General features: G+C 44.9%; 1 protein-coding gene across 1 annotated transcript in view; it reads right to left on the bottom strand.

Annotated features, from left to right (window-relative positions):
* Positions 1-23222, bottom strand: part of CFAP69 (cilia and flagella associated protein 69) — a 599649-nt gene that overhangs the window by 60300 nt on the left and 516127 nt on the right. The window lies entirely within an intron of this gene.

Here is a 23222-nt window from a genome sequence, read left to right as displayed (position 1 = left end):
TGATTTGCATATGGCCATGTCTGAACTGAGGTGGCAGAGTGGGCTAAAGAACGGTGATGGATTAAACCCAGATCTGTTGACTGGGTGTGAGTGTTTGATTGGTTCAGATGCTCCGTCGATCAGCACCCCCTTTTGTACCGGATTCCACACCAAGTTTGGCTCCTCCCAGTGTATTTAAGAAATTATTCCAACATTATTTTATATATACTGAAATGTACCATTCTTTCTGTAAAATTAGTTTTCAGATGTGAAATTATTTTTTTAGCTGTTCCAGTTGCATCAAATAACATTTTTGTAATGGCCACTTTAATCTGACAGGATCTGTAACTGAGCTGGTGCTTACATGTATTAGTAAAGATGGCACCCATGAAAGCACACGAGTCTCCCGATACACGTTCAATTCTGCGCACTGGAATTTAGTTATTTCAAGTACTCCACATTTAACCAACTCCTATGTAAAAATCAAACAGCTAAAATGCGAGTCAATGGTATTCTGCCATACAAAGACAAACAAGAATAGAGTACACACTCTCTCCCTTACTGTTGGCTTTGATAATTGAGCCACTGAGGACCTGGATGAAAAAGGACACACTGGTTCAGGGCTTGGTTTGGGGCAACAGAACTGGGGACAAAGTGTCCTTACACACAAAAAATACTCTACTGTTCCTCTGACACCATGGTAACACAGGGGGAAGACTGATAACGTTTTTTTAGGTTGAGCCTAAACAGCGCTTGTGCTGTTAGCCAATCTGTTGTCTGTACCTTGTGGGGTCTGACTCCTCCCACACTTTGGATTGGCTTTTATGTGTGTAGTTTAAAGATCATAGCCTCCAAATGGCTAATGGTGGGTGCATGTCCCCCCTTTTCTGGCAAGTACACTCCTATGGAGTATCGTCTCGAGAGCGAGCAGGGATGCGCACGCTGCATGTCGCAGCAAGAGGGCTTGATTTTTAAAAAAAAAATGTTGCAGCCCTGCATAATATGCTTTCATTTTAGCTGCGTGAACGTGCCGCAGAACCAGGCCAGAAGTGCACTATAGATCGGGCTGACACAGGTGCAGGTCCTAGAGTCCGACGAATCAGCACAGAACAAATCAGATACCCTATGTGTAACGATGTTCAACATCCTGTGATTCTGGGCCAATCACCTAATCTCCCCATGCATAACAAAAAAATAATGTGTGCTTGTGTAATGCAACTGGTTCTCATATAAAGCGCTCTGATACCTTCAGGTCAAGGTCGCGCTATATAAAACTCTGAAAAATAAAAAATAAAAAAAATTGCAAGAACGAAACCAGCCTCAATGGCATTCGTTTCGTTTTCACTAGTGCGCCTGTTATCAGATTTCAGATGTCTCACGATATCCAATATCCATACCCCGCCCTTCCACCATCGACTTCAAAGGGCGCTCTCTCACCCAGTTCCCGAAGAAAAGTTTAGTTACTTCATTTGGAGCACGCTCAGAGCAGGCAGCTGGCTGTTTTGTACCTACAAAAGCACGCAATTCTGGGCAAAAGAGCCCCCACGAGCTTCTTATAACCGCGCACAAAACTTCACAGACCAGGCTGCAGCTGCCAAAAAAACATATCAGAAGTCGCTAAAGTCCATTCCCCCTATTCCTCCTTCTGTGAAGGCTGCGGGGTTATTCTACCGCTACTTCTAATTCAGAATTAACATTGTCACTTGATTAAGAGCCTATCTGAATCTCACTTGTGCTTCAATTGATTAAGTGTGATGTAAAAAAAAAACGCACAGTCTGCCAATATTGACCCGAATACATTGCCACCTTCTTTGCCATCACGTAGATACCGTACCCTGTCTGCCCACATGTCCCGTTTGGTTTACTTGTTTAAAGTGATTCCTTGCACGCATTATGTTTTAAATTTACCAGCTCACGACTGAAAATGGTATGTAAAGTGCTCCACTGCTCTCTGGAGCTAGGCTCGTGGTAAATTAAATAACATAATTCAATGACTCTACATTTAATAATTAAGGAGTGAAAATGACCACATAGTATACAAAGTTATAACAAGTGTATCTTTGGAGACCAAATGGCAAACACAGTGGAAAAATTTATCGAAATGTTTCGGTCACATTAGTGTAACTGAAAGAGAAGGCTCTCACGGCTCAGTAACATCAACTGCATTGCAATTAGTTTTTATCTGAAAGAAGGGGATGTGACCTGAATGTCAGAAGAAGAGAATTTAAAGTATGACTCTAATTAGGTAGGTAAAAGTGACCAAGTCCTTTTACTAAACCTGTCTATAGTGTCTGTCACTACCGCTCAACAGCAGGCCTTATGAATGTCAAATATAATGTCTGTAATGGTGGCATTGGTTCAAAGCTTTTCTCTAAGAGCCTTTGCAATTTTTAGTGTAGTTTTGCACCAACATATCCGTGTTTGAAATAATGCACTGACATTTGCACCAACACATGAACAGAGCAATGTCAAAATCTCACGTTTGCATTGGTTAGACAGTGCAAATGCCATTTTGTCCCTTGCCACAAAGTGTAAACCTACACGTTAAATTACTTCAGCAGTGGTGCAATCAAGATCATCCAGCCCCCTAAACTTTAAGGGCTAGGGTTGCTGCCAGTCTTGTAGAGAATCCCTCTTAAAATATATTTTGAATTTCTATGTTAAAATTTGCTGACGGCAAAATCCACTTGTTTCCTCCATGTGGTAGCAGTGACGCAAAACTGTTTCATGTCAACAGGACACAATGTTTCCAGTCCTGGGCTAACTTGTCACAACTCATTGCACCCTAATCCAATTAGTTCCAAAGACTACAACTCTGAGTGCATCGGGTTCTTAAATGCAACCCCAGCACTGGATGCATGGTGCTGTGTCAACATGGGGCAATTTGGCAACTCCACCCAGTGGCATGGTCAGCATTTTCATCACGTCTCCGCATGCCTTTGATGGGGCTGAAGCTACTAAGCCTCGTGAGCGCTCTCCAGGAACGTCACTGGTCTTGTGGATGATTGCCAAGAAGTCCGCTGGAATGCTGCACAGAGGTGTGCAAAGTTCAAATGTGATAATGGAGTATAATGCGAGGAGTGAAGCAAAGGAACTGAGCCAGACGGAGAGAAACCACTGTTTACGAGGTGAGGTGGGGCGTGCTGGTGAAACCCCATTGTCACCACAGTCTAATAGCTATAGTACCATTTTAAAAAAAACATTATGCATGTGGCCCTTGGAGCGCCCTTGCAAGCTGATGGGAAAATCTTCATTACTTTTGGCAATGTTTGTGTCCCCTGACTCCGCTTGCTACCCCACACACACCACTGTGACTGGCACCGGTTGCATGTTTTCTCAGCATTGCCAGCATTCTAATCTTAATTCACTGCTGCTGACTAAGCGCCACTTACCACCATTCTGGACTTCTGCAGCCTCCGCGGGGATCTCCCTCGGGCATGGGAGCCCCGCGTCACCAGCACTGCTTTTCTCCGTGGCACTCCGTGGGCGCGTGCGCGGGCTTCCGAAGACGGAAGTTCCGCCCCACGGAAGGTTTCGGTTTCGTGTTGTGGTTTTCATGCTTTTTGCTGTCCGTTCATGCCATTTAATTTGATGCTGGGGCAGGTCCGCACGTGCTACTCTCCAGCCGCTCTCATACAGGCTGTGTAAGCCGCCCAGTTTGAAGCGAGTTTGTTGCCTTGGTTAGGGGTTTCTTAATGTTAGTCGGTAACAGACCTGTTTTTAACCGCTTCTCCCAGAGCGGGGATGTTAGGCCAGCCTGTGGCTCGACTTTCAGGATGGGAGGAACGTTAAAGAGTGTGGTATGGCCGAGAGTGAACGATCGTTGGACCTCTTCGTAACTGATACTCCGTGCAGGAAGCTTTGGCTGCTGCCCCCGTTCCCGGGTTTTGGAATATGCGTGGCATCCTTAAGGGACGTTGTCAGGGCATGTACCATACGGGGACGGTTCTCTGAGGCATATGTGGCATTTTCGACACTAAACGTTCCGTTAAGAAGCAGTGGTTCGAGTGGCACCCTGCTGCAGCATTGACTTGCTTTCTCGCACGTCATCCATCGTAGCAGACTACAGAGGCATCCCGTTCGAATAAAGAAACAGACTGGGCACACGCTCACCCACCCTAGTTATTGCCGCGATTACAATCTCTGTAGTCAGTACGCTATTGCGGGTCTGTGCCCTCACAACGTTACACTAATGACGGAGGGGTAGGGAACTCGCATATCCACTGCTGAAATGAATTAATATTTACCTATACTATTTACTTTCTTTAATGAAGTTTTATATAGCGCAAACTTTACCCAAAAGGTGTCAGAGCGCTTTACAAAAGACTAGGTAAGTTACAAAAGGTACACAAGATACACTAAACACACTAACAAGTTACATATATACAGTTACAAAGGTACACAAAATAGAGCGGTGTGAATAATAAGTGCGTCAGCCCCGTGCGTGAGGTGCATCATCAGAGCTGTGTGAATAATAACAGCTGTGAGCCCGTGCGTGAGGTGCAACATCGGAGCTGTGTGAATAATAACAGCTGTGAGCCCCGTGCTGAGGTGCATCATCAGAGCTGTGTGAATAATAACAGTTGTGAGCCCGTGCGTGAGGTGCATCATCAGAGCTGTGTGAATAATAACTGCATGCCCCGTGCGTGAGGTGCATCATCAGAGCTGTGTGAATAATAACAGCTGTGAGCCCGTGCTTGAGGTGCATCATCAGAGCTGTGTGAATAATAACTGCGTCAGCCCGGTGCGTGAGGTGCATCTTCAGAGCTGTGTAAATAATAACAGCTGTGAGCCCGTGGCTAAGGTGCATCATCAGAGCTGTGTGAATAATAACTGTGTCAGCCCCGTGTGTGAGGTGCATCATCAGAGCTGTGTGAATAATAACAGCTGTGAGCCCGTGCCTGAGGCACATCATCAGAGCTGTGTGAATAATAACATCTGTGAGCCCGTGCCTGAGGTGCATCATCAGAGCTGTGTGAATAATAACTGCGTCAGCCCCGTGCGTGAGGTGCATCATCAGAGCTGTGTGAATAACAACTGTGAGCCCGTGCGTGAGGTGCATCATCAGAGCTGTATGAATAACAACTGTGAGCCCGTGCGTGAGGTGCATCATCAGAGCTGTGTGAATAACAACTGTGAGCCCGTGCGTGAGGTGCATCATCAGAGCTGTGTGAATATTAACAGCTGTGAGCCCCGTGCCTGAGGTGCATCATCAGAGCTGTGTGAATAATAACTGCGTCAGCCCCGTGCGTGAGGTGCATCATCAGAGTTGTGTGAATAATAACAGCTGTGAGCAACAGCATACTCTTGCACACACTCTCACTGCTCACCAATTCAAAGTTTGCTAAAAAATTTATGCAACACATTGTCATACACAATGCCAATAACTCAAACTTTAATGCTGCGAGACCTATTGCATTGTAAATGCTTGTTTTAAATGGAAGTATCAAATTTTACGCAAACACACTGTAAAATCGCTCTCTATAGCTAGATTTTCTCATGAAAAACTACATTTCGCATGCTATGCTCACGGTGCATGTGAATTCCCGTAACACAAATAATTTCTCTGTTGCACAGCAGTATCACAGTCCAACAGTCTATTCTTTTTGTCGTGATTTGTGACTTCAGGACACGAGGCTAACGGTCTTCTCGGACTGATTTGAAACTCCCAGTTCTTTGTTGCAAATGGGTGGGGGAGGGGTGCATTTTCTCATTTCTACTCCATTTCACTAATCCCCCAGTTTTGCTAGCTTCAGAAGAAACTATAAACATTATACTCCCATGAGTAACATGATACCGCAGGTCTTTAACTCTTTATGTTAAACATTACACTTTTTTTTATTTTTAATAGGAGAAAAGCTTATTGCAACACTAAAGGGAGAGCTACTATGTCTTTCAACTTTTACTATAAGCAATCTCAGGACTGCACTTGTCCTATGTTCTGAAAGGTGTTGTGACACGTTTGACTCCTATGTTCTTTTTTGGTGCATTGTGACTTAAGAGTGATGCCTTCCTGCACCCATCTGGGTGTCTGTGTCCAGTTGACTCCCTTTCCTTGTGAATGCAATGGTACCTCTTCATTTTCTCCAGGACTCTTCTGCCAGATCTCCTAGTTGCACAAGTTTGTGCGGCAGAAGTTATATAGCTGCATTTCTGCTGCCAGTTTACTGGGCTGTACTTCACATTGCTCACACGTTTCAGCAGTATCTGAGTGCTGAAGCTTTGTCGCTGTTCCCAGTGGTAATTCCTCATTCTTAGTCCTCTAGACAGTGGTGCTAGCATCTTCTCTGGTCCCAGTGGTAATTCCCTATTCTTAGTCCTCTAGACAGTGCTACAGCTGCTTCTCTGGTCCCAGTGCTAATTCCTCATTCTTAGCCGTCTAGACAGTGCTACAACTGCTTCTCTGGTCCCAGTGGTAATTCCCCATTCTTAGTCCTCTAGACAGTGCTGCAGCTGCTTCTCTGGTCTCAGTGGTAGTTCCTCATTCTGAAGCCTCTAGACAGTGCTGCAACTGCTTCTCTGACTCCGTCGTTAATTCCTCATTCTAATAAGATCTCCAGACAGTGCTGCAGATGTGTCTCTGTTCATACATCCACTACACTCCAAACCAAAAGACATAGGCAAAAGACATTTGCTTTACAACGCCAATAGCTCTGACTCTAAAACATGCAAGACCTATTAGATTGCAAATGCTTGTGTAACCTAAGGGGAGGCATGTGGTCAACCGTCCAAATGGGACAAATCCACTTTACTCCCTATCCAGGACAACAGCAGGTAACAGCATGGCAATCTAAACCCAGGGTCCAGCTCACTGCTCCAAATACTTGGGTCTTTATATCACGTTTCATCTCTTATTATGCTGGGTGCTCAGCATCACATCTCAGACTGCAAAATTATGGAAAGACTTCCAAAGTTGGACTGCTTTGACGATCAGTTTGATGGGCAGACTAGATCTATTCAAGATTACAGAATTACATAGACTGCTACTGTATTTCTAAAAAATTCCCCCATGGTGATCTCAGAATAGCTCTCCAGTGACCTCCGAGATATCACCCGAACCTTTATTTGGGAAAACAAACTTTGCAGACTGGCATTTGATAAAAGCACCCAATTTGTTTACAATGGAGAATTGGCCATGGCAGACATCTGCATGTACTACCTGGCGGCCGACGTAACAGAAATTAACCACTGGCTTTTCAGAGACAAGGGAACCTGCATTCTGACTTGGGCTAGCTCTCTTTAATGAATACGACCTCCTAAGCCTATTGTATCACTGACTGACTTTGCCTACTAACAAAACAGCATTACATTGATGGCACACAACATTAAAACACATTAATTGGACCGGTAGGCTAACTCAGAAAACCCAGCCTGAAATAAAGACACTACCTATCATTAAATCATTGAAATTAATAGGAATTTCTAAATTCAGTGATATGTGGGAATCTACCCAAATTAAATCTTTTGCACAACACAGTAACCAATAAGACTCACCCAAATCTCATTCCTATTGTTATTTATAGCTCAGACATGCATTAGATACATCAAATTGACTTGCCTAAACATCCGAATTATAGCTTCCTTGATGACAAATTACCCATAGAAAGACTGGAACAGTGAGGATTTTCTCAAATACATCACCACCTTATAATGAACACCTCTTGCCATTTCAACCAACTACCACTAAAACGTAAACCAGATGTATGACAATGAGATGTGGAATTGGCATAAGAAAAAAACGGCGCAGTGAGAACTGACGATACTAGCCAAACTATGCTTGATATCACTCAAATATTTTAATTACATTACGCCCCACAAAGACTCTGGAGCATGGACAAGCTCCCTGCACCGAAATGCGGCAGATGTGAGGAGATAGGTAGCTGTTTCATCCACTTAGTCTGGGAATACCATATAATTCATAAATATTAAGGAAAAGTGACACACACTTTAGAAAAATTAATCCAGAGACAAACAGAAATATCCCCCAAATCAATTCTACTAGGAATAATGGACAATGTAGACATTGTCGACCTACCAATAAGTTGATAGGACTGGAAATCCAAATAGCTAAAAGGGACATTGCCAAATATTGGAGATCTAGAAAAAGCCCTCAATATCAGAATGGATGAGGGCCCATGGGTAAACCACTTCAATACCCCTTCTACATAAAGATATCCGCTTTAGCCCAATGTCACACTACATAAACAGCCAACACTACTGCTTAAATACCTTAACACATTACATATGATAAAGTCACAATCCATCCATTTAGAAGTTTTCTTTTTTCCATCCTCAAAAGACACGTCATTAAGACACTAACAGCCATATTAATGTATTTTATCAATTATTGTGATCTGTTGTGTATATTGTGTTTATTCAAAGAAAAAAGCTAATAAAGTTTATATTTTGAAAAAATGGTCGTTCTATTCCCAATTGACATTCTATTCTCAATATCAGCAGATTTTCTCTCCAGTGCAGCGCATTATCCTGGAAGTCATGTTCACAAATGTATTAATTCTCAGTCCGTTAGGGCCTGGCATCATTAGGAAACCTACTTTATCACTTTATGGATAAACGTAATTGAATTGTTGCTACATGCGTATGTTAGAAATGGGGGTCTCTAGTTGGCAATGGTTTGCACCGTTGTCCAAGTAGGGAACCTTCTTCCTAGTCAGGGTAAGGGGGATAAACTTCTAAAATAACCCCTGCTCACCCCCTTGGTAGCTTGGCACAAGCAGACAAGCTTATCTCAGAGACAGTGTGTAAAGAACAAGTTATATACCTTCAGTAACGCTTTTTCTGGTAGATACAGTATCTGCCTGTGGATTCCTCACCTTATGATTCCTCACCTTATGATTATCCTAAGGTGAGGAATCCACAAGGTATGGAATCCACAGGCAGATGTATCCATCAGAAGGAAAGCATGTACGATAGTCCTGTAATAAATCCTGAAGGTCTTGTACCAAAGCAACAGGAAGGTGGACCATAGGTTCAGTAACTGAGTCCACATATTGAATTTTTGCATGAGGAGGGTGATATTCTTGTTGATAGTATCCCTCATATTCGTCTTCATCTTCATCTTCCCCTGGCTCCGAATATTTGACATGCAACTGGGAAGGACTATCAGCAGGCCCAAACATCTCATCATCATCAGATTCCTCCAAGAATGTTGAAGAAGGTAAGGGTGAAACAATTGCTGGATTCTGCAAAAATTGCCTCGTCGCCGGTGTCGTCGACGAGAACGTCGTCGATGGATACACCGGCGTAAGCTGTAAGGTAGATGGACGCCTACGACCAGGCATGGGATATAGTGTCGTCAGCTACATCGATGGTAACGGCGTCTGCGTCGTCGACGAGGACATGATAGGTAGCAATTGTCGTCACTGGAAATGTCGTTGACGGGACCGTCGTCTAGTCCGTCGTCGACGATGTCGATTATTTCAACAATGAGGAAGGAGAAACTTACTTAGAAGATGGTTTTTGCATCAACGGTGATCCAGAAGTTAACGCCGTTGGTGGTACAAGCTTATTTGAGACAGAGATTTTCATGGATTGGATAGAAGAATATTTCTCTTATGGCTTTTTTCCTCAGTACGAAATGGAAGCTTTCCTTCTTGTGAGGTGCCTTCCTCTTCATGTCGAGACCTTTTGAAGTTTTCTTCTTTGAAATTTCAGGAGATTCAAGAGATCTCTCTCTCCTTTTGGGTGTTTCCTTACAAGTCAGTCAGATAGAGCTCTCCTCATCCTCAGAGACAACATCAGATTTTGATTTAAGTTTCTGTAACCAAATCGATACCCTCTCTATCCTTGAGGGTTTTTGTAGAGAAGGTTCTACAGGTTTTGCAGTCTTTTACCTTGTGTTGAGGGTAAAGGCAGTAGATTACGCTCTTATGTGGATCCTCAGCATGCAGCCTCTTCTTTCCACATGATCCACAGAACCTGAAGAGTCCTTTCTTTTTTTTTTAAATTTTTTTTATTATCTTTATTTCGACATATAAATGTCATAAAAGAATCACAGTAAAATACAGCTTAAAAATATTAAAACATCAATTACTATGAAAAGTTTAAAAAAGGAAATAAGACACACATTTTCCAACATCCTGAAACGGGCGTGTCCCGTAAACTACCCCTTTAATACAACATAAACCCGTTACCCCCTACCAGGTTACACTGTTCATAGTAATTCATTATTCCAGACTTTTCCTCCTGATATTCCACATTGAAGCCAGAAATTTCGTAACCCCAAAAACAATACATGGCGACAGGTCAGTTTTTAATATTCTATATGATTGGTGGTGGTGCCTGATGCCCAGATTTTTGCAGATGGGAGTTATCCACTTCTTCCTAGGAGTCATGTAGGAGGGGCAGAAGAAGACCATGTGTACGTCCGACTCTATTTCAGCATCGCACACTGGGCAGTTTGCAGGGGCGTCATGATACCATCGTGTTGTTAGACCTCTGAGCGGTAGGGAGTCATATCTCCATAGGAGGTATAGCTTCCTATATGCGCTCGGGCTAATTATGTCCAAGACAGGCTCAAATTTGTAGTTGTCCTTTTGGTCGAGAAATGACATAGTTAATGGCCCTGTTTTGGGGTTAGATTGGCAATCAGACAAATTTTTATGGTAATATTTTTTCACCACTCCCCGCCGGGGTAGCCCACTACACGCTTCTGCGGGGTTCCTCCAAACTTGGGGATAAACCAATCTGTCGAACTCTTGCCTAATATGTTTGAACCATGGGATATTCCATATGTTTGGCAGCTGTAGGAGTTCAGTCAATTCACTCCTATAACTGGCCAATTCGGGAGTCGCCCATAGTCGTCTCCAAAAGGCAAGAGGTTTTAGGCCTAGTTCCTCCTTTATTGATCTAAGGCCCAAATCTAATCTAATGGGGAGAAGGGGCGTGCCAGGTGGTAGAGATAGCAGCTGCCTAATAAACCTGTTTTCGGTGGTGATAATGTCTGGGTGGCAGCAGTGTCCCCATAACTCGCCCCCGTAGATCACCGCACCCCGTGCCTGCAGCTTAAAAATTTCAAGAGGAGGAGATACTGGTTTAAAGGTGGTTTGTTTAAGGAGTTTAAAAATCCCACCTATTTTTTGGGAGAGCTTTAGTTGGGATTTGGTCTGGTGGTGTACCCAGGTCATTTCCTCGTTCAGAGTAAGGCCCAGGTACTCAAATGTTGAGACTCTCTCCAAGCGGACACCTTCTATAATAGGGTTAGGACGAGACGTTCTCGGTGGGTTGAAAATCATGTACTTTGTTTTAGATTTGTTTATTTCCAGGCCCCTGTCATGGCAGAAGGCAACAAAGGCGTCCAGGACTCTCTGTATACCCATTGGTGTCTTTGCGAGCAACAAGGTATCATCTGCGAACATAATCGCAGAGATACCTGTTCCCGCCAGCCTAGGAGCGTCCCTATTTGGGACCCTGTTCAGGCAGTCAATCACCCCGTTTACAAAGAGGCAAAACAGGGTCGGTGCTAACACACAACCCAGCCTTACCCCCCTGCAAACGGGGAAGGCTGCCGACAGGGTCCCTTGCCTCCCACATCTTACCCTTGCAAAGTTCTGTGAGTGGAGGCGAATTAGGATATTCAAGAGAGGCGAGGGTATGCCTAAATCCCTTAATGCGCTCCAAAGTTTCCCCCGTGGGACCAGGTCGAAGGCCGCACGGAGGTCAACAAAAACAGTATGCAGTGAGCCCCCCTTTATTTTGACCGTTTTCCAGAACAGCATCTTTAGTCTGAAGATCTGGTCGACGGTGGATACCTTCTTTCGGAAACCCGCCTGGTAGACACTCAGGATTTTTGAATCTTCGCCCCATTCTAAAAGGTGATCCAAGATCAGCCTTGAAAAGAGTTTCTGCGAAACATCTATAAGGCTGATAGGCCTGTAATTCAGTGGTAAGAGAGGTGAGCCCTTCTTAAATATTGGCACCAACTCGGCCCCCAGCCAAGTAATAGGAGGAGCCATTCCCCCTAGAATTGCATTAAAAAAAATTGAAGGTAGGGGGCCCATATCTCGGGTTCCTGTTTGTATATATCCCCCGGTACCTTATCCAGGCCTGCCGCCTTGCCCGTAGGGAGATTTACTATAGCTGTTCTTACCTCAATCAAGGAGAAGGTGAGCACAGGCCGATCACATTCCAGGGAATGTGCCTTAGGAGGTATAAGCCCCGAGTGATCGTTGGGTGCTTCCTTATAAAGGTTGGCAAAATGTTCTTCCCAAACCTCGGGTGAGATGTTCGGTGTCACTGCTTGATCAGGCTCCACCGAGCCTGTACTTACAATTTGACAAAAACTTGCGGGCATCTTTGACCGCCAAAGCTGAAGTTAGATCGGCCCATTTGTCAGCTTCCCATTCCTCCCTGGCATGTCGTGTAAGGTCCCTGTATATTTGCCTCCTAATTTTTATTAGGGGCCTGCTAGTGTTTTGTTTTAACGCCTCTAGGAGCTCCCTTTTTGCCTGTCTGCACGCCTTATTGTACCAGGATGGCTTCCTGTAGTGCCCAACCTTTATTACACCAACGGGATTTAGGGTTTCTTTTATAGCACTAACTAATGCTGTATGTAAGTTGCCTAGTTTTAAATGGAAGTCACCCGGGGGGTGCTCCGGGGCAAGTGCGGCAACACCCTCAAGTACTGGTAATATTTGGGTATACATTTTGGCCATTTCGATTGAGTTTTTGGCCAGCTTGTCCCATCTAATCCTGCGTCTGTTACTGGACAGTGTAGCTGTGTTTAAGTTGTCACGTTCAGGTAGAAGCACCTCACCAGCACCGGGTATCCTAAGAACTAACGTCAATGGGTCATGATCGCTCTCCTCCCTCTGTATGATCTTAAAGTCTTCAATTCTTTTCCACTCCCTACATTCAATAAACATGTAGTCTAGGCGTGCCCTCCTTCCTAACTGGGAAAAAGTAAAGGCGGGTGGCACACCTGACTTCACACGCCCATTGCATGCCCTTATCGAGTGGGTCAGTGTTAAAGTTGTGATCTGTAGGGCTAATGGGGACCATACTCTCGCAACAAGTCCAGCTACTTGAGGGATTCCCCAGACATCGTCCTCTTCCTGGTTTACTGCGTCTAGCAAACCAGCCAGAGGTTCAAACTGGGAATTGAGGTCACCTCCCACCACATACATAACTCTCTCCGGAAAGTGGGTTAAAAAGGTGGACAGTTCATCAATTGTTTTCGAATTAACCGAAACACTAACTGGCCTAGAATAAACATTTATAACTCCCAGTCTAAAACCATTCGGCCACTCTAAAACCAGGCACTGGACGTCTTCTGAAAGTGTCTCCAGGGATTTAACACTGCAACCCAAGTGCGTTGCCACCCAAATTGTTAACCCCCCCGAAGGGCGGCCTTTTCCTGCCCATTTAGCGGCAACTGAAAATGACGCAAATCCCATACGATGTTGCTCCTCCCGTGCCCATGTTTCTTGGAACATACATATGTCGGCCTGGTCGATGAAAGCGCCCCAGGCTGGGCAAACTAGTTTATTACAGAGACCCGCTATGTTCCATGAAAGGATTTTAAGTAACTTACAGTCAGTTGACGCCCTACGTAAGGGCTTAGGGGAATGAAGTATAAAGGTATTCTCCTGACTGTTAGGCACAGGGATGACTAGAGGGTCTATGGTGCTTATCACCTCCAGTTCAGACTCTAAAATTGTTTTAGAATTAGAATGGGCTGCCCCGGAACTCCTCACCTTTCCATGGTCTTGATTCAGTCAGTCTACCTCTTCAAGACAAGTGTACCTATTGGGGTGCATGTAATTTATTTGCATTGGGAGTTGGTGTCTTGGGGGCCTATACCTTGTCCCATCAATGGCAAAACCCACCCTGGTCCAACCTTCATCAACCCCCCAATGCCCATTATTGCTCTTTCTTGGCGGGTAGAAAAAGGAAAGCGGTAGCAGTTGGATACTAGTAGTTCCCGAGCCCCCTAGCCAATTGGTGATATGTTGGACGATCTGGGAGCTCTTAAAAGTAACCAAGATGCAATCCCCCTTAATCTCCTTGCTAGCTTGCCCCACCCATGGGACCCGCCTGACCATTAAGATGTCCCCCCTCAGATTTGGTGGCAATGGTCTATGAATGTTCAACCAACTAATCACCTTATTTCTGAGGGAATCAAATGGTTCCGTCGTTTTGGTGGTAAGTTCTGGAACTCCAGCCAGAATTGCAGTGTAGGCAGCAGCTTCAGGCGGGAGGTTAACTGTGTGTGATCTAATCGGGGGCGGAACATTTTGGACATTTGCTCTGAGTTCTTCCTAGCCTTGGGGAGGTGGTGGGTGGTGGCAATTTAGATTTCCGCACTTGTGGTACAGGGGGGGTTTGTCTTGGTAGTGGGATTGGTACAGAGGTAGAAGGAATAGGAATGGAGGGGGGATGGGCTGGGGGAGCAGTTATTGATGTGGGTGCGATAGAAGGGCCTATTACTAGAGTGGCCCCAGGGTTTGCCACTGAAATTGCTAGGGGATCTGATACACAGGAACTAGTCCCCTGAGCTTTTAAATCATCCTTCATATCCCCCATAATTATCTCAATTGCTAATAGCCGATTATCAATACAATCAAGTCTCCTATTCAGAGGTTCTAAAAGTCTCTCCATTACATTAGTAATAAGTGATATAGAGGGATCCCCTTCTGCCCTTGAGTTTTCACCGAAGACAAATGGGACCCCTGTCCCTGATAGCGACACTTGGGTATGACATAGTGGGGACATAGAAACATTGGCAGTTAAATGAGGGGATCGTTCCATTGAATCAGGAGTTACTGCTAGATTGTTAGGCGCTTTGTCAGTTCTTGCCCTTTTCACCCCCTTAGATTGTCTGAATATTTTCCGTTTTGGAGCAGCTCCTTCTTTAGTACCCCTTACTTGTCTTGAAATCAAATCAGACCCTGTTCGTGTAGGTGAAACTGGTTTGGGTGATAGGATCGAGGTAGTGCCAGTGGCGGAGAGGTGGGAATCACGCTGGGAGTGTGAAGAAGACCTAAGCTGTAAAAGAACAGACTCGATAGTTTGGTCTATGCTGTCCAGTAGCGATAGATGGGTAGCCTCCAGTGATTCCTGGGATGGAGTAGTTAAAGTTAGTGATGTAGAGAGGCTTGTAATTTCAGTGTCAGTAGTTAACTATGCTTCCAAGGTAGTCATAGCGTTACTTGCGGTACAATTAGTTTTGACCCAAAAATTATCCAAAGTACCTTTAGTCTTGGCAGACACCGCCGTAGCTTTGCTCCGGGTCTCCCTAGTGGCCATAGTAGAGGATTCCTGGGTTACAGGGGGACCAGCAGGGCAGCTTAATTCGAGTAGTTTATCCCGCTAGATATTGCACAGATGGGTGGCCCGGTCCGGTCTCTCCTGGGCTCGAACGGGCTACAACGGGCCCGCCCTTGGCCCGGGCTTTGCCCGGCGCCCACCCGCGCGCGTCCCGCGTCGCGGGTGAGTGAGGTCAGATTTATCCTTCCAGGCAGGGGGCGTGGACACTGAGGGAAGAGGCAGCAGCTGCGGCGGATAGAGTGGCCTGCTGGTCCTCGCAGTCCCTCAGTGTTTTCCTCCAAGCAGCAGCAGTCAATCACCCCCAAGCGTCACCCGAGGAGCAGGGGCCTCGCAAAGTTAAAATGTTAAAGTAATTAATATTCCTCCGGACACCTCCACGATCAGGCTTGTCAGGACAGGATAGAAGGCAGATTCCACTGTGAGCTTTCTTTTAAGATTCCAACATATTTGAAAAGAAAAGTGCTAGAAAACTGGATAACAAGAGAAACCTGAGCAAAGCTCAGGGAGACTCCCTTTCACACAACGTGCAGAAGAAAATCTGAGGAACCTAGCCTCTCTTGCGATTGTTCTAGAGGGTGCAGTCGCCTGATTGGCTGTTGATTAAGTTTGGTTCGGATAGGCTATGTCAGTGACTCTTTATAGCATGGTAGCCTATCGTAGTTCTATCTACTGCTTTTATGTATATATATATATATTGCGCTCAAACAACCTTGCAAATCCAAGGAAGAAAAGACAGCACTCGGGGGGGTACCAGATTCACACAGTAGTTTTATTCACCACAAGCGTGCCACAGACGCGTTTCGGCTCTTAGCCTTCGTCAGTGTGTGATTTACACATTGAAAACCGGTACATGTTATATATTTCACAATGTGAACAGGTTACACCTCTCAGTCGACATCGACAGAGGACCAAAGCACTCCCAGCTAGCACAAGCGCCATCTTGGAACGGTAAAAAGTATACACACATTCCTATTCACAAAGAATGCACTGCATAATATCATACCTACAGATAGGTAAATATGCACAGATGGGAGATCTTAATCATAATACTGGAAATTATTGTACATTCCTAATATAGCCGTGGATCGGCAATGGTCCTCTAAAAAACAAAGAGAGATTACTCTATGTGTAGCCTGTAATGTAAATTTCATTTGTTACGTTAAATAACCATAATGTGATATACAAAATGCAAGGGGTGAGGGATGCCAGGAAAAACCGTGAGGAAATGCCAGTGGTGTATTAAAATCAAGTTACTGTCAACTAAGCAAGTAACATAGGAGACAAAGAGCCCTTCGAATCCTACCAAAGTGCCACTTATCATGGGCAGTGTGTCTAGATAAGATAAAAGATTAAGGAGAAAATCAAAAGAACTTCACCCTTCTGTAGATTGCATATGAGTTCCAGAGGCAGTTTGTCAATTCATCTTAATAACCTCCCCCACATGTTAATACAGATTATACAATATATACACACGCCCACACGCACTAGTAATGTACACATGCAGTGACCCATATTTTTGCAAAAATAGAATATGATCAGTTATAGAAACAGCCATGATGTTATTTGCCTAAGTGGACGATCATTTCTTCCCCACTATTCATCCCCTTCGGCCATTTGGTGGATAGATCTATGATGTAGCGTGACTCAAGTCTGCGTAGTCGTCGCAGGCGGTCACCTCCTCTAGCGTTGTTTTTTATGGTGTCAAGACCGAAATACTGCAGCTGATTGCGGTCCCTGTTATGTTTTTCGGCAAAATGCCGGGCAACTGGGTATGCCTGATCTGCTTTGTCAATGGCTCTTAGGTGTTCTAAGATCCGCAATTTCAGCATATTGATGGTGCTCCCTATGTAGCGAAGGCCACAGGGACACACCAAACAATACACGGCTAGGGGAGTACTGCAAGTTATGAACTTTTTTATATGCAGTTTTTTACCGGTTTCATGATTGTCCACTGAAAGTACTCTTCTACTTCCAGCGCACGCTTTGCATTTCCCGCATGGGAAGAAACCACTCATAGATTTTAAGGTGTTACTTTTGGCCAAAGGTCTCTCCAGGTGGCTGGTCACCAAATGATCTCTTAAAGATCTGGTTTTATTAAAGGTTATCAGTGGGTGATCAGGTAGGTCGTCCTTGATGACACTGTCTGTTTTAAGAATATGCCAATTTTTTCGCAGCATTGATCTGAGGTCATTAGCTCCCGCAGAGAAGGGGGTTATTAATCTGAACCCTCCTGTGCCATTGTCAGCTTTCTTGGTGGCAGGTTTTGTGATGAGTAGGGAGTCTCTAGGGATAGCTCTTACTTTCTTCAGGGTTCTTTTCAAAAGAGACTCACCATAACCCCTAGCCTTAAAGCGAGTTACGCACTCGTTGGCTGCTACATCAAAGTCCTCTAATCTGGAACAATTCCTACGGAGCCTGAGAAGCTCTCCGTACGGAATGCTCCTGACCAGTTGGGGAGGGTGACTACTACTGGCAAAAAGGGTAGAATTGCCGGCGGTAGTTTTCCTGTGTAGAGCTGTATGTATCTGCTGGTCTTGTACACACACTTTCAGGTCTAAATATTCAGCTGATGTCGCGCTTACAGTCCCTGAAAAGTGTAAGTTATAGGCATTCTTATTCAGTTCATCAATGAAGGCATGTGCTGTTACTAACGGGCCTCGCCAAACAATAAACAGGTCGTCAATATACCTGAACCAACCCTCCGTCCTCCCTTCCACTCCATCCACCATACAGCTCCTGGGTACCTGCTCCTCCCACCAGCCAACGAAAAGATTCGCATAGCTGGGAGCGAAGCAAGTACCCATCGCCGTCCCAGACACTTGTCTGAACAGTTGATCCTCGAATAAGAAAATATTATTGTTCAAACAAAATTCGATGAACTCGAGAATCATGACACTGTGAGTTGCAAGTCTCATTGGTCTCAAGTTCAGAAAATGCTGGATGGCTTGTAGGCCCTGTTGATGATCGATAACAGTGTACAAGCTGGTGATATCAAGTACCATCAATAGGCAGTCTGGGTTCCAATTCACGTTCCTAATGAGATTCAAAAAGTCCTTGGTGTCCCGAACATATGAGGGCAGGGTCAAAACCAAAGGAAATAGGAATTTATCGATGAATCGGGACATGTTTTCGGTGAGACTGCCAATTGAAGAAACTATAGGACGGCCTGGAGGGAATAGGCTGTCCTTATGTAGTTTTGGCAGATGGTAGAAGGTTGGTGTAAGTGGTTGGGTGGTCCGGAGATAGAGAAATTCATCTTTACTGAGCATGTTGCAATTATGCCATTTCCCTATTAATTTATCATAGCTCCGGATACTTTCCAGGTATGCATCATTGGTGCATCTGCTGTAAAATTTGGTGTCTTCTAATTGGCGTAGGGCTTCTGATCTGTAGTATTCCCTGGTGAGAAGCACAACATTACCACCTTTATCTGAAGGCTTGATGATGATTTTATCATCATTCATGAGATCTTGTAGGGCCATTTTTTGTTGTTCCGTAATGTTGTACTTAACAGGATGGTTAGTTTTTCTGTATTGCATGAGTTCTTGGGTCATGGCTTCGGAGAAGGCGTCGATTGAATCCCACGGCATTTGTGGGACAAATGTGGAAGCTGGTTTGTATCCACTCTCTTCGCGATCTTGTTCTATACCCAGCGCAAGTGCTCTTTGTCCTCTATTCCCAGGTCCAGATAGATTCTGTCTGAGATCTTCTCCACGCAGTTCTTCGAGAGTTTCCAGAGCTTCAATTTCTCTGCCCGTGAGGGCGTCCGTCACCGTTGTTCTGATACCCGCATCTTCCCTTTCTTTGAGGTGGGGTCGTAGTTTGAAGTACTTATGCAACTTCAACTTGCGTGTGAATCTAAAGAGGTCTATTCTGGTTTGGGTATATTCGAGAGGGGTACTGGGGCAAAAAGTCAATCCAAGGCTGAGTAAGTTCGTTTCAGTGTTGGTTAAAGTTCTTTCGGTCAGGTTGACCACCGTCAGATTTTGTCTGGTGGTGTCTGTGGCTTGAGTCAGTTCTTGTTGCTCCGAGTCCGATTGCTCCAATTGTTGGGCTTGGCTCTGCCTCTCCCCTTTCCGCCGCCGCTTGCCACCGCCCCCTCTCCTTGTGCGCCTTGTTTTTTTGTTGTTATTTTCTCCGGTCGTGCCGCCATGTCCGGTGGTTTTGTTTTGCCACCTCTTAGCCAGGTCCCCTTTATGACATCGTACTCCTGATGAAAAGGGGTTTTTTCACTGCCGTTTTGCGTTGGTTTTAATTTTTGCCGTGATTTGGCTGAGACCCTTGTTGTTTGTTGCTCATCTCCGGATTCATTCTCCGTGACATCGGATTCAGATGTGAGGAGTTCGGATGTTGGAGTAGTTTTTGATTGTAGTGCTTGGCGTGAGGCATCATATTTTTTTGCATATGTTAAGATGCGCCCCTGTTGGTAATCGTCCTCATCTCTTTCGTACTTCTCTTGTTTCCTAGTACGTATTTTTTGCTCGTATTTGGTGAGGCGTGCCTTCATATCTGTTCTAAGTTGCAGCACTAACTCTTGATCCGATTCCCCTTCCAGTTTTTCTTCCAGGTTTTTTATTTCCTCCAACGCCTTCTCGCGGTCACTCCAGGCATACTTGATAAGTATCTTCAGAGTACCCTCCGTGTATGCCGCTGTATGTGACTCCCAATCCGTGAGCAGCTGAGGGTCAGGGTTCTCATAAGATGGTACAGTATGGACCCTGAGCCCACGCGGAACTCTCTTTACCTCGACATAACTAGTGAGGCTTGTGGCCTCCCACCATTTGCGCGTCTCGCGCTCATGCAGTCTTTCCAATTTGACCATCATTTCCTTAATTTTAGCATTTTGTGGGTCCATTGCTGGAACCTCCTCATTAGTCCTCTCGCATCTCTCCCGTTGTCTAAACATGTCTTTTGCCGCTGTGCGGCGTTCCGTTTCTGAGAACATGGTGCCGGTTTTCCAATTGCGCTACTTGCAAGGTGTAATGCGTGCGCAATGATCTTAGTGGGCTTAGCTTGTGGTGTCTGTGTGAGAAAACAGTGACCCCCCCTGACGCTCTGCCTAAATGTCCGCTCACTCGTACGAGCATTACTCGAATAGCAGGGCAATTGATTAAGTCCGACGGTGTCCGCTTACCCGTCTCAGTGTTTCCGAACGACTCCACTGGGGAACCACGGCATGCCGACGTCCTCCGGGACTCCGCTCGTACTCTCTGGGGCAGGAGTGGATCGAACCGCGATAGACCTTCCTGCTTGGCTGGCGGTTAGGCGGTGCACAGAAAACAGATGAGTTCGCCGCTCCAAATCCTTCGTCAATCCTGCGCACTCGTGGGCGGGTGCTGTCAGCGGCTCGAAGGACGCCGCGTAACACTGCGCTCAAACAACCTTGCAAATCCAAGGAAGAAAAGACAGCACTCGGGGGGGTACCAGATTCACACAGTAGTTTTATTCACCACAAGCGTGCCACAGACGCGTTTCGGCTCTTAGCCTTCGTCAGTGTGTGATTTACACATTGAAAACCGGTACATGTTATATATTTCACAATGTGAACAGGTTACACCTCTCAGTCGACATCGACAGAGGACCAAAGCACTCCCAGCTAGCACAAGCGCCATCTTGGAACGGTAAAAAGTATACACACATTCCTATTCACAAAGAATGCACTGCATAATATATATATATATATATACCGTGAGACTCCCACTACGACGACAGGGATGATCAAGCTTGTGAGTCTATGAAAGATCCAATACTGGAGAGCAGTCAGATAAATGATTGGGTTGCTTGGGATAAATACCACTGGATGGTAGAGCACATAAGAAAGTCTAGAATGGGATGTCAGTCTGTGAAATAGTAAAGCATAAAATAGGTTAGCAAAGTATGGAAGAGGGCAGAATAAAAACATTCAGTGTAGGAGAGCACAGGGTAAGGAGAGCACAAAACAGTGAAGTAGAACACTGAATGGGAGAGAATGTTTAAATCACGGGACGGAAGAGTGAGGGTGCAAAACCACTCAATGGAAGACCACTGGAGATCACGAGACTTGAGAGAGCATAGGCATGGGAATAACGCTTGACAGTAAAGCACAGAACTACAGAACATAGGATGCAGAGAGTAGGGGATGGGGCTTGCTTTGTATATGAAATTATAGGATGAAGGGTGCAGTGTTTGGGAGCGAAGGCTGGCTGGGAAAGCAGTTGGTGAACACTAGATGGAGCAAAATGGGAGAAACCTTTGTATGAAATACAAAATCAAAACAGATGGGCAATCACAGACACGTTCACACAAGCAAGCACATACACTTAAAACGCACCCCGATATTCCGTTCTGAACTGTGGAATCTTGTCTGTCCATTGTCCATACCCAGATGCAGCCCCCTCGTTCTCAAACTCGCAATGCAGAGGCTGGATCTTTATGTGCAAATATATGGGAAGAATTACTTCGGCACCGCAATTTTGCGCCGAGAGCCTATTTATACGAATCGCTCAAAGTTCTAGGCCTGACTGACACCTGGGAAACATCAATAGATCTCGTGTCTTTTAAAAAAATAGCCAAAAAATCAGCAAGTATCATTTCAGCGATAGAGGACAAGAAGGACCTAGCAAATAGAGCACATGGATGGCTAACGGTGGGCGATTATGAAAAACTGCGGTCACAAGCGTACCTCAACATCGGCATGAAAATAAATGTTAAAGAAAAATTCTTAAAATTACGCCTTGGGGTAATTCCAATACTCCCACATCTTCCGCCTTGGGAGAGAAACAACTCTTCACAACAGTGTCGCATGTGCAAAACCGGCAAGGATGACATAGTTCATGTGATTTGCATCTGCCCTAGCTTAAAGGACTTGAGGTACAATCTCCTACGTCCCTTCTTCAATTTACATGCCGTTCGGACCTGTAGACAGGCAGCCAAACTGTGCTTCTCTACTAGCGACATCAAATTGAACTGCCAAGTTGTGAAGTTCTTCGACCTAATAAGAAAGAGACTTAATCATGCCGGATGAACTTTTTAAAATCCCTCGAGGATAATCATGAAACTGTTTTTAACAATACTGTAATTTTATGCATTCTAATTTTGTTAAGTTTAAGTAACAACGACTATTGGACGTTTTAAAATTTTGTAAAGATTTAATTAATCATATACAAATAAAATATTACTTACTTACTTACTTACCCTCGTTCTCAAACTCACTGTTTGCTCCGGAATCTACAGTTGGTAAAAGCAAAAGGCAGATAGGAACGACACACTAGCTTTTCTCGTGGTAGGCAGGCCCCAGAAAAGACAGTGTGACTGGCAGCAGTATATGCCCTGAAAACATTGATCTATCGTTATGCAGTGTATTACTAGAACTCCCATTCAGTACTGATCTTACATTATAGTGCTTTTATTTACTAATTTATTGCTGCATGGTTATCCACTAATATATTGTAGGACCATTACTGAATACCTGACAGTGACAGTGCTTTCATGCAGGACCAGTGATGACTACCTACAGACTTCAGATGTCCCAGGTGGGGCAACAACTTAAGGTTATACACTGGATCTGAGCAATGGTCCACTGAGTATAAGGAAGGTGTTGGTCCTTGGGAGCAGCAGGCTGTGGCGACTACTCTCAGTAGTGGAAAGAGACAGCCTCAGAAGCTTTTTGGATGTCAGACGTGAACTATGGCACATAAATGCCTTCATGAGCTTGATCCATCTTTAGAGACTAACGTGCAGCTGTGAAGGTGTTCAGCACCAAAGATGGCCTCAGATGCTGCTCTTGAGCGGTCATAATAAGTGCTGCTATGAAAGTCACTCTCCATATGTGGGAGCAAAGGAGTTTACTGCTGTTTCCTGTGCATAGCCGTCACTGCATACAACTGCTCCCTGCAGTGCAAGTGTGTGGCACACAGATAAGGCATGCAGTAGCAGTCTTCTTTGTCTGTCCCATGTCAACTCAGAAGTAAACAGGC

The sequence above is a fragment of the Lissotriton helveticus genome, chromosome 10 (assembly GCF_964261635.1).
Source record: "Lissotriton helveticus chromosome 10, aLisHel1.1, whole genome shotgun sequence".
Lineage (NCBI taxonomy): Eukaryota > Metazoa > Chordata > Amphibia > Caudata > Salamandridae > Lissotriton > Lissotriton helveticus.
This window is presented reverse-complemented; position numbering and strand designations above follow the sequence as displayed.